Raw genomic sequence first — 16,085 nt, 5'->3', positions numbered from 1 at the left:
AAATATATTAAATAATTCTAAGAGGTAGGAGGAAATAGACTCTCCAAAGAGAATTCAGAAGCCTCTTAATTGAATCCCTCATGAAATAAGTGCCTATTGATGTTAAATACTGGCAAGGACTGGTACTGTCCTGAGGTCCAATCGAGGGAGTTAATGTAGTGGATTGCTTTCCAAGGAAGAGGCTAATATGTGAGTTGGAGTTATGGCCCTGGTTCTTTCTGGTGAAATCAGGACTTCTTTCCTGATTTCCATCTTTCTTCTTCTAAGTGAGTAGTGAGAACCTAAAGACTTGAAGTAATTTCCTCACATTGCCAAGATGCTAGAGCTGAACTATTTGGACATTCGGTAATAAGGACTCTGAGGGCCCCTCCTTTGATGCACAAGTAGGATCCAAGATGACCAAAGTTTCCCATTAACATCACGTCCTTTGTTATCTGTGGAGAAGCCTATGCTTCCAAAGGCATGGGACACTGTAGTAAGTACAAAAATGTTAAGTGATTTAATCTCTCTCTCTCTCTCTCTCTCTCTCTCTCTCTCTCTCTCTCCCAAGAAAATCTGTCAAATCTGTATATCTTTTGATTTTAAAATTTTTAACATCAGTACCGGTGTTATTTTAGTTACAACCTTCACTTTTATCTCTAACAGATATTATATCCAAAATCTTGGAGTGAGTGGCAGAAGCAGCATCTTGCTTATTTTAATATTCAATCATTTCCCCTGTCAGCTTGAAGCGAACAGACAAAGGAGCTTGTGATGATAGCCAGGAAATTGTGGAATCCGCTCTTGTTTTGATGTTAGGGGGATATGCCTGTGGAATGTGCAAATTGAAAAGCATCAACCATTCTATCAGAGATGATCCTTTGAGGAACTTCCTTACGAACCATTAGCTCTTGAACTGAGATGTGCATCACGGGACGGGCTCAAAGACATAGTGAGGCAGCTGAACACCAGAACACCAAGGCTCCCGGCCACAGGCTGCTTTCAGAGTGATCTGATTGCAGGTTCTGTCAGCTCATCCCGGACAAGGTTCCTTAGATTAGGCTGGTGATGAGCCGCAGTGAGAGCTTGTTCTTCCACATCTGTGACTGACAAGGGAGGCCATCAGTGAGGAAAGAGGGGCTTTGGTTGAAGAACCGTGATCTTCGGTGCACATGAAGTCCTGGGCCAGATTTTTTTCCTCTACGTATTTTTGGCAAAATTATCCCAACACCCCAATTAAGAAAGGGGTGGGAGTATGGAAAAATTTGCAACAACAAATTCCCCAGTAGAGTCATCACATGTGACTGTGGTTGCTATAACAACCACCATTATAAGTCACAGCAGTATTACTACAGAGTAAGGGGACCTAAAGTTAGAAAGTATGTGTCTTTTCTATACAGTAACACAACCCTCCATGATTTAATTAGCTTAGCATAGGATTAAAGCCTTAAACACTCTGTTCTAGAGTGTATAATTGTGTGTGTGTGTGTGTGTGTGTGTGTGTGTGTGTACCTGTATGTGCATGTGTTCACGCTAGTACATGTATGTAAGCTGATGCATGTGGCCTGTGTGCAAGTACATGTGAAGGCCAAAGGTCACCTCACATGTAGTTCTTCAGGATCCACCTACCTGTTTATTTGAGTCAGGATCTCAGTGACCTGGAGCTAAGTAGTCTGGGCTGACTAGATAGTGAGCCCCAGAATCTGTTTGTCTCCACCTCTCCAGTTGTGGAATGGCACTTTGCCATGAAGTAGAGTTGCCTGGGAGGAAGGAACCCCGGTTGAAGAACCGCCTTGATCAGGTTGGTCTGTGAGTCTGTCTGTGGGAAATTTTCTTTTTTTTTCTTTTCTTTCTTTTTTTTCTTTTTTTCGGAGCTGGGGACCCAACCCAGGGCCTTGCGGTTGCTAGGCAAGCGCTCTACCACTGAGCTAAATCCCCAACCCCGGGAAATTTTCTTGATGGCGAGTTGAGCCCCCTGTGGCTCATGCATCCCTTGGCAGTGGGCCTGGGCTAGGGAAGAAAGCTAGCTACTTTAAGTTCTGCTCAAACTCCAGTTATGACTTCCCTCAGGGGTGAGCTGTGACCTCAAGGGGAAGGTGAAATACATCTTTTCCTGCCCACCTTGCTTTTGGTCAAGTAGTTTCTCACAGCGACAGAAAAGCAAACGTGGATTCTGGGGGGTCAGAAACAGGTCACCAGGCTTGTGCAGTGAGCACTTTACTGACCAAGCCACCTCCCCATTCCTTTAATGGCTTGGTTTATAACAAATTTTAGGGCAAAACCCTGGACTCCAGCAGTCCCAGAGAGCCAGGCTTCGCTGCCCATCCCATGAGTTAAAGATTTGTGAAAAAGAGCAAAGCAGAGTGAGACTTGGTCCCTGTGGCTGCTTTAGGAAGCAGAGCAGATTAAAGGGTCCAGTGACCCCCACCCCATCACTGGGTACCGACCTGAACTTTAGGTTCAAGGACAAGAAGTGGACCAAAGGGCAAGTAGTATGTGTATTCAATCGGTCTGGGTCAAGGTGTGGTCCCACGCACCATTGTCTCAGGTTGGATTCTGCCAGGGAGTTAGAAGAAGTTCTTTCCAGGCGTTCTCATGGCCTGGTTGTCTCCATTAGGGCGCAGCCTCACCACCACAGACAACTGTTTCATCTGAGTGCCTGAAGGGGCAAGGTATCAAAGGAAATGGAAGGCCTATTGCTCTGCCCCCACCCAAGTAGGAGACCCACGGAGACGCTAGGCTTTTGCTCGGATTTTAGGTTGCCTTGGTCCTAAGTGAGGACCGAGTGGACTTCTACAAAAGTTGTTTCTAAGCTGTTCTCCATGAGCATCCATCTCTCCTGACTGCTGCGGCCACTCTAACCTGCTCACAGGGTCACTGGAACAGCAGAGCTCACTGCGCCTGTCACTGCGAAGGTCAAAGGGTAGAGACAGGAAGTGAAAGGGTAGAGACAGGAAGTGAATCTGTATGTTGCACTGGACTTGGGGAGTCCGTGATCTGAGAAGGCAGCGGGTTAGCCAGACACGTGAGCAACATCTCTCCAACCAGCACTTCACAAAGGGGTGGGAGGAGGGAGCAGAGGCTCACTCCAGAGCTCAGCTGTCTCTCTGGTCAGGGGGCCAGCCACATTTCTGAGCTTCTCTCGTTATCATTCCTGCCGCTCTCCTATTCTGTGGACGTCTGAAGTCAGGAGGAACAGGCACAGAGCAAGCACCTGCAAAGACGTCCTCTAATGCCTCTTAAAGGGTCCAGGTTCCTGTGTCCCACCACAAAGAACAGGAGCAGGAACTCATGGTAGAAGTATAGACGGTTCGTTAAGAAAGAGAAAGCAACCCCGAGAATGGGAGCGGGTTAGTGAGCCTCTGAGGGTAAAGCCCCCAAAATATTAGGCGTGACCCTTTATAGACCATTTACAGAGCACCTGCCTTTCCCACGATTACACAGCACAGGCCTTTACTCTGCCAACTGGCTTCTTTCATATGTTAATTTGGTGCCCTCCCCCCACCATCCCCATCCCCCAGTCTTTACTCTTCCACTATGCAGTCACTTCTTGAAATGCCCAGGCTAGTTTGCATCTGATGGTATCGACCTTTTACACCAGGGGTATTTGAGGTACAGGGCTTGCGGATTAACTCAGAACAAACCAACCATTAATGGTATGAACATCCATTAATGGTGTGAACATGTTAAGCTAATAACAGCATGCATTGGAAATTCCTTTTTTTTTTTTTTTTTTTTTACAATATGGAATACAAAAGTGTTGGTTACGAATAAAGACTAAGAAAGTTTTTGATTCATCCCTTTTCCCCTGGGGAAGAGGTTGTTCATTCCTGAGTAGCCCTGAATAGACATTGGTCTAGGTGGGCTATATCCCAATTCTTCCAAATCTGTCTTGTAAGAAAAATCTTTACCTTTTCAAACTTAAAAAAGACGTGTTCATTGACGGTTTGGTCAACTGCCTCAGAGTCTAGCTATGTAGCCCAGGCTAGCTTCTTAAATGGGTTGGATTTGTGCAGGACTTCGATATTTACCCATTATCCTGTTCTAAGTCAGAGGCTTCAGGGAAAGTTTGAAGTTAAAGGAGACACAAGGAAGGAGCTAGAGGGGGAAGAAAAGAGGAAGGAGCGGGCTGTGTTCTCCAAGTCAATGCTTTGAACAGCAGAATTTCAACTGACGAGGAAAACTTGGGCAGGTCTAATCTGACTGGCTTTTCAAAAGCAGCATAGCTTGCTTGAGAGTGCTGTTGTTACATGCGACCCAAGTTTGCCTTTAAAAGGAGATAATACTCTCTCTCTCTCTCTCTCTCTCTCTCTCTCTCTCTCTCTCTCTTTTTGCTCCTGGTACATAGGACAGCTAGAACAGCTGTTCCTTCAGTAAGCTCTCCTTTCCTTAACCACAGGGCTGGGATTAAACCCAGGGCACCGGCAAGCATCCATCGCTGCGCTGCATCCTCAGCCCATGAGCTCCCTTTTATATTTGATGGATATTATGTTTCTTATATCGAATATATCTTATATATTGTTGTGCTTCAGACACCACACTTGAACACAGCTAAAAGGCAGAGGAGTGACTTGTAGCATGTCTGCAGAGCCTCTCAAGTTATGAGCGGGTTGTCTCCCAATTCTAATACTGGTTGATGCAAGCCCCGCTATAGTGTTTAACTACGTTGCTAAACTATAGGACGTAAACGAGAGCAGCATATCTGTATGATACTATTAAAAATACAGAGATTCACCTGCCCATATACAGATTTCATCTCATTTTAATTTATTATCATTTGACTTCTTTCCACAAACGATTCGGGACAACTTTTAAGAAACACACGTAAGTTGCATATAATACAGGCATTGAAAGTCAGGCATAGCAGTGCACACCTTTAATTCCGGCATTTGGGAGGCAGAGACAAGTGGATCTCTATGAGTGAGAGGCCAGACAGGTCTACCTAGAGAGTTTCTGGACAGCCAGGACTATGTAGAGACAAAAACAGACAAGCAAGCAAACAAACAAAAAAGCAGACTTTGGGGAGATTTTGTTGAAAGGTACAAAATTACAACTAAAAGAAACAAGTTCAAGAGAATATTCAGGCTGGAGGGACGGATGATCCAGGGATTAGGAGCTCTGCCTGCTCTTTCTTCTAGGGAACCTGGGTTCAAGCCTCAGAACCTACCAGGCGGCTCACAGCCATCAGTCACGACAGTTCTACGCATCCAGCATCCTCTTCTGGCACTGCACACACATGGCACAAAGACATATATTCAGGCAAAGCATCCATACACACAAAATAAAAAAATAAAAATCTCAAAAAGAGACATTGCATATAACTTGGTAACTGCAGTTCAAACAATGCTTTTTACATCTGAGGGTGACTGAGGAGGTATGCCTTGAGTTTTCTCACTCCAAAGGAAACAAAAAGAGCTTGAGATAATATATTTGTTAGTATGTTGTTAACATATATTAATAAATTTTTCTCAATGGATAACATGTCAAAAATCTATGTACAACAACCCCTATATGTTCCGGACCGCGGGAACATCAACAGAAACCCTGGAGAGGGGAGTGGGGTGGATGGGACAAGAGGCCCAAGAAATGGAGACAAGACAGTATTCTGATCAAGTCTCATTTAATCAAGCAAAAAGCACTTGCTTATAAGCAGAAAAAGAATCACACAACACAAACTGGTAGTCAGGGTAACGATAAACATACATCACACCAGAAACCAATGGCATTAAGTTTTGATTTCCCAGAAACTTCTTACCTACAATAAGTTTCAATATCCTGAAATCTCTAACTAACAACAGAGTGAAACTCGTTCTTGTGTAGAAGTAAGCTAGCAGAAAGTCTCCTGTAGTCTTGACCGTTGGTAACCCCCATGTATGCTACCTGGAAACAAGGGTCCATGAAGTGGAAAACACCTAGCTCAGTCAAAGAAAGGCATAAGCAGGCTGGGTGGCCTCTGACACACATGTACAGCTTTTGTCAACTTAAATATAAAGTATTATATGACAATTAAACAATACAGAGTATTACCAAATAAGAACATAAAAGTTAAACATACAGTTTAAAGCGTAATGTTAAGAGTGAAAAATTTCACCTCATGACGATTTCAAATGAACAAACGCGAGGAATTTCTTCTACTTGATTAATTGATGAAGAGACCAATAAAATGTTAACATCTGATCCTAAGGGTATTAACTTATTTTTAATTGGCACATACTATTTAGATGTGTTTATACGAGCTATGTCATATTTTGACACCTGCACACAATTTGTAACCATTACATTTGGATAATTAGCAAATCCATCACCTCAAACATATATCATTTTTTAATGTGAAAAAGATGCAAAAATCTTTGTTTCCAGCTATTTTGAAATATGCAGTGTGTTATATTATGGGCACCCTACTGGGCTATGAAACACGGTAATTTGTTTCTCCTGTCTGGGTTTTTATTCTCAACAACTGATCTCCCTGAGTCTTCCTTTCCAATGCTTCTGTTTTAGTTAAGGTTATCATGACTAAGGCCACTTGGAAAGGAGAGAGTTTATTTTGTTTACAGTTCCACATCCCTGTTAATCATTGAAAGAAGTCAGGACAGGAACCTGGAGGCAGGGGCTGATGCAGAGCCCATGGAAGATTGCTGCTTACTGTGTTGCTCTTCAAGACTTGCCCAGCCTGCTTTCTTATAGAACCTAGGACCACCAGCCTAGGGATGGTACCACCCACAGTGGGCTGGGCCATCTTATATCAACGACTAATTAAGAAAATGTAGGGAGATAGTAGCAAAAAGATCTAGTTCAATTCCCAGAACCCATGTATGGCCCATAAGTAGTTGACCAACAGAAAAAGAACTCAATGGTATTTTGAGGCTGCATGGTGGAGTGGGCATTTAATTCAAACTCAGGAGGCAGAGGCAGGTGGATTTATGCCCTCTACAGGCCAATATTAGGCTATACAGAGAAAGACTGTCTTGAATAACCCCCAAAAGAAAGAGGAAAGACAGACAGACAGACGGACAGATGGATAGACAGACAGTGCTCTACAGGCTTGTCTCCAGCACCAATCTTAGGGAGGCATTTTGTTCCTTGAGATTCCTTCCCATCTTGCACCAAGTTGATTAGAATCGTGCAGGAAAATAGGGGGAAAAAAAGAACGTATTTATAATTGTTAGTAAAAACTGGCAAGAAGTGGGCAGAAACTCTGAGCTTGTCTCTGTCAAGCTCACAGCAGAATCACGACTTAGAAAGACATAGAAACAAAAGCCAGGGATTACACTTATAGAGACAGTCTCCTGGTGGCCAGGTGACCAAAGGTTTTAGGATAAACTGAGGCAGGCTTGCTTTGGATACCCATTCACAGTACATCCAGTCCATAAGAGGAGCGATGGAGAAAGCAAGGCGGGTGTTTACTCAGTGTGGTCACATTTGAGAAAACAGACACGGATGTCTAGCGACACCAGGTCCACCAATGTGGTGCTGACATGAGCTTTAGGCTTAAACAGAGGAAGGACTGAGGCGGAGACATGGGGTCTTTCTGCGTAGTTCATTGGCCCAGATGTGGGGTATCTCAGTTCTCATTCTGGAAGATAGCCCCAAAGTCCCGCTAACCCGACTCTTACAAGATGCTCACCTCTGTGTTCAGGCGCAGTCCCAGCCACTGTAGATAACGGCCTTTGTCTGGGTATGTGTGGGAGGGCTGTGCAATAAGGTGTCTGTCCTGCTGCTCTGGGAATCTAAGGTGACTAGAGAAAGGTTAAGGACAAGGGCTTGTCTCTGTGCCTGTAGCCTAAGAAAAGAAGATGGAGCAAAGGCGGAAACAGTGTTTTATTCACGGGAGTCCATGCATTTTAGCAAAAGGAACCTTTTATCTGGGTACCTGTTTCAATGGAGGTCTTGTGGGGTGGTTCATCTTCGTATCCCTCATAGGGTTTTACTGGAGGCATTCGAGTTCTCAAGACCTGTTACACTCCAGAAACGACAAAATGCTCTCTCCCTTCCTCACCCTCTTCCTCCCCCTCCCTCCCTCTTTCTTTCCCTCTTTTCCTCCCCCTTTTCTTTTCTTGACAAAGAACATTTGAATCTTATTATTTTTACTGCAACTTAATGCTGCCCATTTAGAACAAAAGTGGCCATCTTAGTGCCATAAACCACAAGCTTTGGGTCCCTTGGGTGGGCTTCATTTGCACACCAAGTCTACCAGCCAAGTCTAAGAGTCACCCCCTTTCGGAGTGACTGAGTTTTCAGTATCTCTGAGACAGACAGCTGAGTGCAGCCCCCGCTCCTCACAGAAAGCACGCCTACTCAGCACGTTTGTCGTCTCTGGAGCTTCAGCTCATTCTGTTGTCTAAGGAATAACAGAAAAGTGGTTCCAGAAACGAAGATCAAGGTCAGGGATGTAAAGGGAATGGTCAACGTGTGACCATTGCTGTAAGACACCGCAAGAAGAGCGAGTGTGCGTTCGTGTGTATCTGTATGAAACAGCTTTGCTGTAAGACACTACAAGAAAATTGTGTGTTAAGTATGTGTGTGTGTCTGTCTGTATATAAGAAAAAATTGCTGTAAGGTACTGCAATAGTGTGTGTGTGTGTGTGTGTGTGTGTGTGTGTGTCTGTATACAAGAAACAGTATTCTACAAATATAATTTCTCCACAAGACTTCTCAAAAAGTAACTTCAACCACAGACAGTTTCTCTGGATTTTACACAGTTGGTGATTTTATTTTTAAAACGAGGGTAGAGGATCTGGGGAGATGGATGTCAGCAAAGTGCTTGCTGTGTCAACATGAGACCCTGAATTCAGACTCCCAACACCTGCGTAAAGGTAGGGTGTGCACATCTGTATCACCAGCCCTGAAGGCAGGGCACAGAGAAAGGAACATAACTGGAACTCGTTGGCCAGCTATGTCTAGACAATAGATGAGCTCTAGGGTCAGTGAGGGACCCTGCCTTCAGGAGCTATTATTGAGAGAAACTATTGGAGAAAATTTCTTTAACTCACCTAAAGCACTTCTCCATGTGATCATAAATTTGGTTTATTGTGATTAGAAAAAAATAATAAGAAGAGAAATAGAGGACATCTAATGTTGATTCCATGTGCACGAATGGGGACACACACAATGCCACAAAGATGAATGCAGTTTGATTTTTACCGGACTCTAGTCAGTGATTGGGGCTGGGCGTGAGCACTGTCTTCACAGCCGGAAAACTAAGATGTCCTGAGACATAAAAGCAAAGTGATGTGTTTTGTGCAGAGGGCAGTGGGTACAGCTAAGCCTTGGTCTTGGAGCTCCTGACTGGTTCAGTTCTTTTCCAAGGCATCTTCCCTTTCTTGTGATGCTGGCTTTGTTGGCTTCATTGCTTTTGACAAAGGATCCATCTGGATGTGGCCACAGTGGGTTGATTCCTGTTTTTTCCGAGCTGTCCTTGCTCCCTCCAGACAGCTTCTCATGTAAACTTAATGAGTGTGCTCCATGTGGCATCCCCAAGGACGCTGATTAAAACGTTCAATAGTGCAGAACCAGGGCCACTGATGACCATTGTCCCTTCAGTCCAAATAGTTATGGCTTGGGTGATGAGTTGTGTAATGGTGGTTAGTTCTCCGTTAAGGAACTGGATTGAAAGTAGAACCTTATTTCTTTCGGGCCACTGCACTATTGTTAGGGGTCAGCCACGGTCCCTCTGACTACAGGGAGAAGTGAAGTGAGAAGAAACTCCCCTGTAGGCCTAGGAACCCCCAAACAGCTCACACCACCAGCCACTGTACTCTGACGGTCCGTTAAGAGGCAGAATAACACGTGTCTTGCCTTATCCCAACATGTCACTTGAATCTCTGGGACAGAAAAAAAATTATTTGCAGGTTTCAGTCAGCCTCTGATTAGTGATGTCTGAAAAACAATTCAAATCACGTACTGGAAAGAGGCCAGGAGCCCCATCTGCCAAGAGTTTGTCTTTCTAAATTGGGTGCAGTGGGTAGCTCAGAAGGAGAATGACACACCTCTCATGAATATTTTCATGAACCCTCTCAGTCTCGGGAGAATCCGCCCATGCACTGTTAAATTGTGTCATTTGTGGGAACACAATGGCAAGGGCTTAAATTGGAAAGCAATACAAATTTAGCAAGAAAAACGTTTTCCATTAAAAGGTGGCCTGCTGCTTTCCTGTGTCCAATTTAAAGACCTGGAGGGACGTGAGAAACAGCCACATCAAATGCTAGTCTAAACTTGGCATGCTACTTCAGTGTGCAGTGGAATTGCAGAATGTCTGGGAGCGAGGGAAACACATAAGGCAAGGAGGAGAGGACTCAGAGGGCTCTGGACATATCCCTCTCTCAGCTCTGCCTAGGATGCTCATCAGTAGAGCTGATTGGAGCTTTGCAGAGGTATCAGGAACTGTAGGCACATCCTCCTCCTGGACCTTAGGAAAGTCTTATTTTCAATTTTGAGGTGAAGGCTGTGGGGTACAGAGTGATTAATAAGTTGATTTGTTATCTAATGGAGAACTCATTCTCTGTATAAATCATTTCTTTCATTTCTCTTACATTTCAGTTTGGCTCCCATTATAGCCTTGAGGAAAGTAGAGACAGGAAAAGGGAAGTTAAGAGGAGGTGTGCCTTTGCGTGTTCTGAGGAACAGAAACAATTATTGAAAGACAGAGGAGAATACCATGAGGAGGATCAATAATTTATATTTGGCTAGAATAACTGTAGTTTCAGTGCTAAGTGTGGTGGCCCACATTGTAATCCCAGCACTTGGCATGCTAAGGCAAGAGGAGTACCATGCATTACGTGCCAGTTTGGGGGTACAGAGTGAATTCTTAGGGCCTGAGGGTACCTAATAAGTTCAGGGATACGTGGTAGCCCTGGCTTTAAAATCAACCAACAACAAACAACCAACAACCAACCAACCAACCAACCAACCAAAGAACTAATCAACTACACACCCACCCAAGCAACTAATTAACCAATCAAGCAACCAACCAACCAACCAACCAACCAATTAACCAGCCAACCAAGCAACCAATTAACCAACCAACCAACCAACCAAACAACCAACCAACCAACCAACCAGCCAATCAAAGAACTAATCAACTACACACCCACCCAAGCAACTAATTAAGCAACCAACCAACCAATTAACCAACCAACCAACCAACCAAAGAACTAATTAACCACACCCACCCAAGCAACTAATTAAGCAACCAACCAACCAATTAACCAACCAACCAACCAAACAACCAACCAAAGAAATAATCAACCACACACCCGTCCAAGCAACTAATTAAGCAAGCAAGCAACCAACCAACTAACCAACCAGCAAACCAGCCAGCCAAATAATAGTTTGAAGATAATCAAGTAAGACATTTAGGTAGAGGGGTACTTGAACCAGAAACTAGTATCCGTTACTTTTTCTTTCATGTACACCACCCTTCTTCATCTCCAGCCAAGATGGTGTCCTATTCCCAGCTAAGGAAAGCCTGTTTGTCTGAGGTTCTTGCCCATATGGCATCATCTTTTGTAAAGGCAGGCAGATCTGGCTAGGGTCTGTGCGCCATGAGCATAGACTGCTGGTGCATGTGTACACTCAGCAGAGTTCATGGTGTCTCTGAGTTCATGGTTCTTTGTTTCTTCGCTTCTTTCTTTTTTTAATTGGATATTTTATGTATTTACAATTTCAAATGTTATCCCCCTTTCCCAGCTCCTCCCTCTCCCATCGCCCTCTCCCTGCTTCTATGAGGATGCTCCTACTCCTACCCGCCCATTTCCACCTTAACACCCTGGCATTCCACTATACTGGGGAAACAAGCCTTCATAGGACCAAGGGCTTCTTCTCCTATTGATGCCAGACAATGCCATCCTCTGCTACATATGCGGCTGGAGCCATGGGTCCCTCCATGTGTATTTTAATGCACTTTACATCCCTCTCACTGCCCCCTCCTGCTCACCTCTTCCCTCAATCCCTCCTCCTCTTCTACTCTGGGTGGGTGGCCCCCTTGGTTATCCCCTGACCCTGGCACATGAAGTCTCTGTGAGATTAAGTGCCCCCTCTTCAACTGAGATCAGACAAGGCAGCCCAGCTAGAAGGACACATCCCATGGAGAGGCAACGGCTTTTGGGACAGCTCCTACTACAGTTGTTTGGAACCCACATGAAGACCAAGCTGCACATCTGCTGCATATGTGCAGGGAAGTCTAGGTCCAGCCCATGTATGTTCTTTGATTGGCAGTTCAGTCTCTGAGAGCCCCAGTGGTTCAGGTTAGTTGAGTCTGTTTTTCTTCCTATGGAGTTCCTATCCTGTTCTGGGGATAGTCTTTTCTTATAACTTTGTTTGTTTTGCAAGAGTGAACTGGAAAATGCCATTGCTCCTTCAAAGAAATGATAAGAGTAATGATTTTCAGATCTTTAAGCAGAACTGAGGCAAATATATACTTGAAATTAAAAAAAAATACTAGATTTGGAAAATGTTATATAAAACTTTAAATGATGCATTGATTGTTACATTTAATGTAACAGAAAAGGTTTTAATTAAATTGGAGGAAGTGAGGAGAGACCTGGGGATCTTATTCCATGTACTGTGATTTATAAAGGAATCAGCATCCTCCACTCTGTCATAGTCCCTCTGTGAATCAGATGTAACACAGTGGAAACAAACAGGTCCATCTCTATTGGTAATTGTCAAGTGGCCAGAGACTGCCTCTGTCTGCACCCCAATTGTGAGGTGTCATAGCCCAGGGACTGTCTTTGTCTGTATCCCAATTGTGAGGTGTCATAGCCCAGGGACTGCCTCTGTCTGCACTCCAATTGTGAGGTGTCATAGCCCAGGGACTGCCTCTGTCTGCACCCCAATTGTGAGGTGTCATAGCCCAGGGACTGCCTCTGTCTGCACCCCAACCGCTGGGTATTTCATTACAAACACCTGCCTATTAGATCTGAGTGTCAATTATTTACCTTCCAGTGAATTCTCCCAGAGGAAGATCGCTACCCTGGCTGATGACAAGACTGTATGTGACTTCACTTAACTCGCAGTTTAACTTAACTGCAGCTGTAAATATTTTTCAATCTGAAAAGTTGATATTCAACATTTTCTTCCCCTCACATGCTTAATATTTTGGTAATTATTTATTTACTTGATGTGGGTTCCAAGGACTGAACTCATGTTAAGCTTGGCAGCAAGGGCCTTTACCCACTGGGCTGTTTTCCCCATGGCTTCTCCTTCCCCACCCTGCAATCCACTTCTTCCTTTCTCCCTCCTTCTCCCTTTTATTTTTGTCTTGACACAAGGTCTCACTATGTAGCCTTGACTCGTTATGTAGGCTAGTGCCTCCTGTCTGTGAGGTTGATATGAAGGAGCTTCAGATTAAGTTTATAAATGAGCCTAAGAATTAAGCAATTGTACTGTAACCTGCCTTGGGAGTTACTGCATTGTTTTGAGACATCCGAGGGATGTGTCCCTCATCTTCAGTAAGTAAGTTAAGGAAGAAAGGATTTATTTTGGCTCACAGTCCCAGAGGGATACAGACCATTAGGGCGGGGGCAGAGGGGGACATACACAGCAGTGGGAAGGTGAGGCCTGCATGGCGGTCAAAACGCAGAACACAGAGCAATTACATTAGACACAGGAAGCAGAGAGAAAGACCAGGGGTTGGGGACAGGCTACAAACCCCAAAGTACACCCCCTGGTGACAAACTTCTTCCACCAAAGCTGTACCCCCTAAAGATTCCAGAACCTTCCCAGACAGCATGGCCAGCTGGGAATCAAGTGTTCAAGCTCATGAGCCTATGTATGAAATTTCACACTGAAACCATAATAGCCATGGAAACCAGCCAGCAAGGTAGGGAGAGAAGAGGAGGGAGAGGGAGGGAGAGGCAGAATGTCTCCACCCATCCTTGTCAACCTTGCCTTTTGAGAATATGTGTCTCTCTCTTTCAAGCTGAGCTTGCCAGCTTGACTGGACTGGCTGGAGAGTGAGTCCTGGGACCTTTGTGTCCCTGCTGTCTGCAGTCTTAAGGCTAAAAGATAAACCATCTCACCAGGCTTTTTGCTTGCATGGTAGGGACCTGGAAATACCGGTTTCATTTTTTATAACTAGTATGCAATCCACTGTGATATCTCCCGTCCTCTCTGTCCCCATAGCAACCATTTATCCCCCACCTCTGCAGAGAAGCAAGCACCCCCTTGGACTAAACCTTTGAACTATATTATTAGCAGACCACTCCCTTCCACAAATCCCAAAGTGCAGAAAGTTATCACATGGCCTCTGAAACCTAAAGTGGAATTATGCCCCATTTTCCCGTAAGCCAGTCAGCTACGGTTCCCACCAATATATTTGGGAAATGCATTATTTATGACGGCTCCTTTGTTCTGTGATTATAAAAATTCATATGGCTACTTCCTTAGTGAAGCATGTCACGTGGGAGCAACCTGAATTAACATTTCTGGGACATGGTGACTCAATTTTGGCTCACGATAAACTACCTCTTGTTCCCTTTGGAGCGAGAGCTGTGTTTTGGGTCAACAGCTTCATTGTGACATTACTGTTCTTTTTAATCTGTTTTTGTTGTTAAATCTACCTCTAAGAGTCTGTCCATAGCGCAGAGACAAATCTAGATACAGCGGCCCTTTCCCCTGTACTCGGTTTCTTGAAAGTGGAGGAGAAAGGAGAGGGAGAGGGAGGTGGGAGAGGGAAAGGGAGGGAGGGAAGAAGGGAGCGAGCGAGCGAGCGAGCGAGCGAGAGAGAGAGAGAGAGAGAGAGAGAGAGTCTGTCTTAGACATCTTCTATCATTAGAGTAGTGGTACTCAACCTACCTAATATTGTGACCTTTTAATACAATTCTTTATGTTGTGGTGACCCCCAGCCATAAAATTATTTTCATTGCTACTTCATAACTGTAATTTTTCTACTGTAATGAGTTGTAATGTAAATATCTGCTATGTAGATGGTCTTGGACCACTCCCATGTAAAGATCATTTTGCCCGCAAAGGGTTTAAAGCTTCAGGTTGAGCACAGCTACCTTGGGGCTTGTGTTGGGCATGGTCACACACATGCTCCTGCGAGTTCTTGTTGAATTGTGTTTAATTCAGAAGAGCAGGAAGCAGGCATTTCATTTCTTTTCAAGCAGTTGGTCTTCCTACCTTAAATAGTCCGTAGAGCCACCCTTTTTAAAGAATAGTTCATGGTCGGCAAAATAGTTTCTGACTTTTAAGAAAGGAATAAGTAACAGGAATTAAATAAAAATATACCTTTCTTTCATCTTTATTAAAATATTTGAAGAGTCAACCAGCCAATAATATAATACTTTACATTTCTTAGCACAGAACATATTTTTCAATTATTTATCATGAACAATTTTTCTATCTTCTTAAAGGATGGTGTTGGAAACAGTAACAGCAAAGTTCAGCCAAGTACGAAACAGACAACATGTTGAGAAATTCAGCTAAAAAAGTTTAACTGTAATTTTGAAATAGAATTTGAAATATGAATTTGAGGGCTGGGGAGGGGAGCCTATTGGTTGAGTGAGTGCTTGTCTGGTGTGCGCGCATGTGTGTGTGTGTGTGTGTGTGTGTGTGTGCGCGCGTGTCTGGGTTCTATGGGAAAGAAAGAGTTAAGTTTGACTCATGGAGTACAGTGTGATTATCTACAGCATCTGTGTTTAGATTCTGTTCCTCTTTAAATAGTTAATAAACACAGGTGCATTGATTTTATTCATAAGATTGTCAAACAAGGTAGAAAATGAGAGTCAACTCATCAAAGTTGTCCTGACCTCCACACATGCACCTGTGTGCACATGGAAACACACACACACAGACACACACAGACACACACACACACAGAGACACACACACACACAGACACACACACAGACACACAGACACACACACACAGAGACACACACACACAGAGACACACACACACAAACTGTTCTAAGGGTTATAAAAATCTACTGAGTATGTTATTTAGTATTTACACGAATTATATGAAATCGCAATGACGGTCTTGGTTTTCTCCTCTCTGGAAGACTGATCGAGAGGCTTGACGAGTGTGTAAGCTAAATGCAGCAAAGATCTGAGTCAGGATTCATAGCCCAAGCCATCCTTACTCAGCCCCTGACTCTCTTTGT

General features: G+C 44.1%; 1 protein-coding gene and 1 long non-coding RNA gene across 8 annotated transcripts in view; one reads left to right on the top strand and one right to left on the bottom strand.

Annotated features, from left to right (window-relative positions):
* The window catches only part of Ank2 (ankyrin 2), a 575,860-nt gene that overhangs the window by 195,527 nt on the left and 364,248 nt on the right, over positions 1-16,085 (top strand). The window lies entirely within an intron of this gene.
* LOC134485962 (uncharacterized) lies at positions 580-12,406 on the bottom strand. The gene is made up of 2 exons (XR_010064428.1): positions 1,609-12,406; positions 580-1,085 (listed from the first exon to the last, which is right to left on the bottom strand). It is a non-coding gene; the product is annotated as an uncharacterized LOC134485962 (long non-coding RNA).

This window comes from Rattus norvegicus, chromosome 2, assembly GCF_036323735.1.
Source record: "Rattus norvegicus strain BN/NHsdMcwi chromosome 2, GRCr8, whole genome shotgun sequence".
Lineage (NCBI taxonomy): Eukaryota > Metazoa > Chordata > Mammalia > Rodentia > Muridae > Rattus > Rattus norvegicus.
The sequence above is the reverse complement of the archived record's forward strand: the minus strand, read 5'-3'. Positions and strand labels throughout refer to the sequence as shown.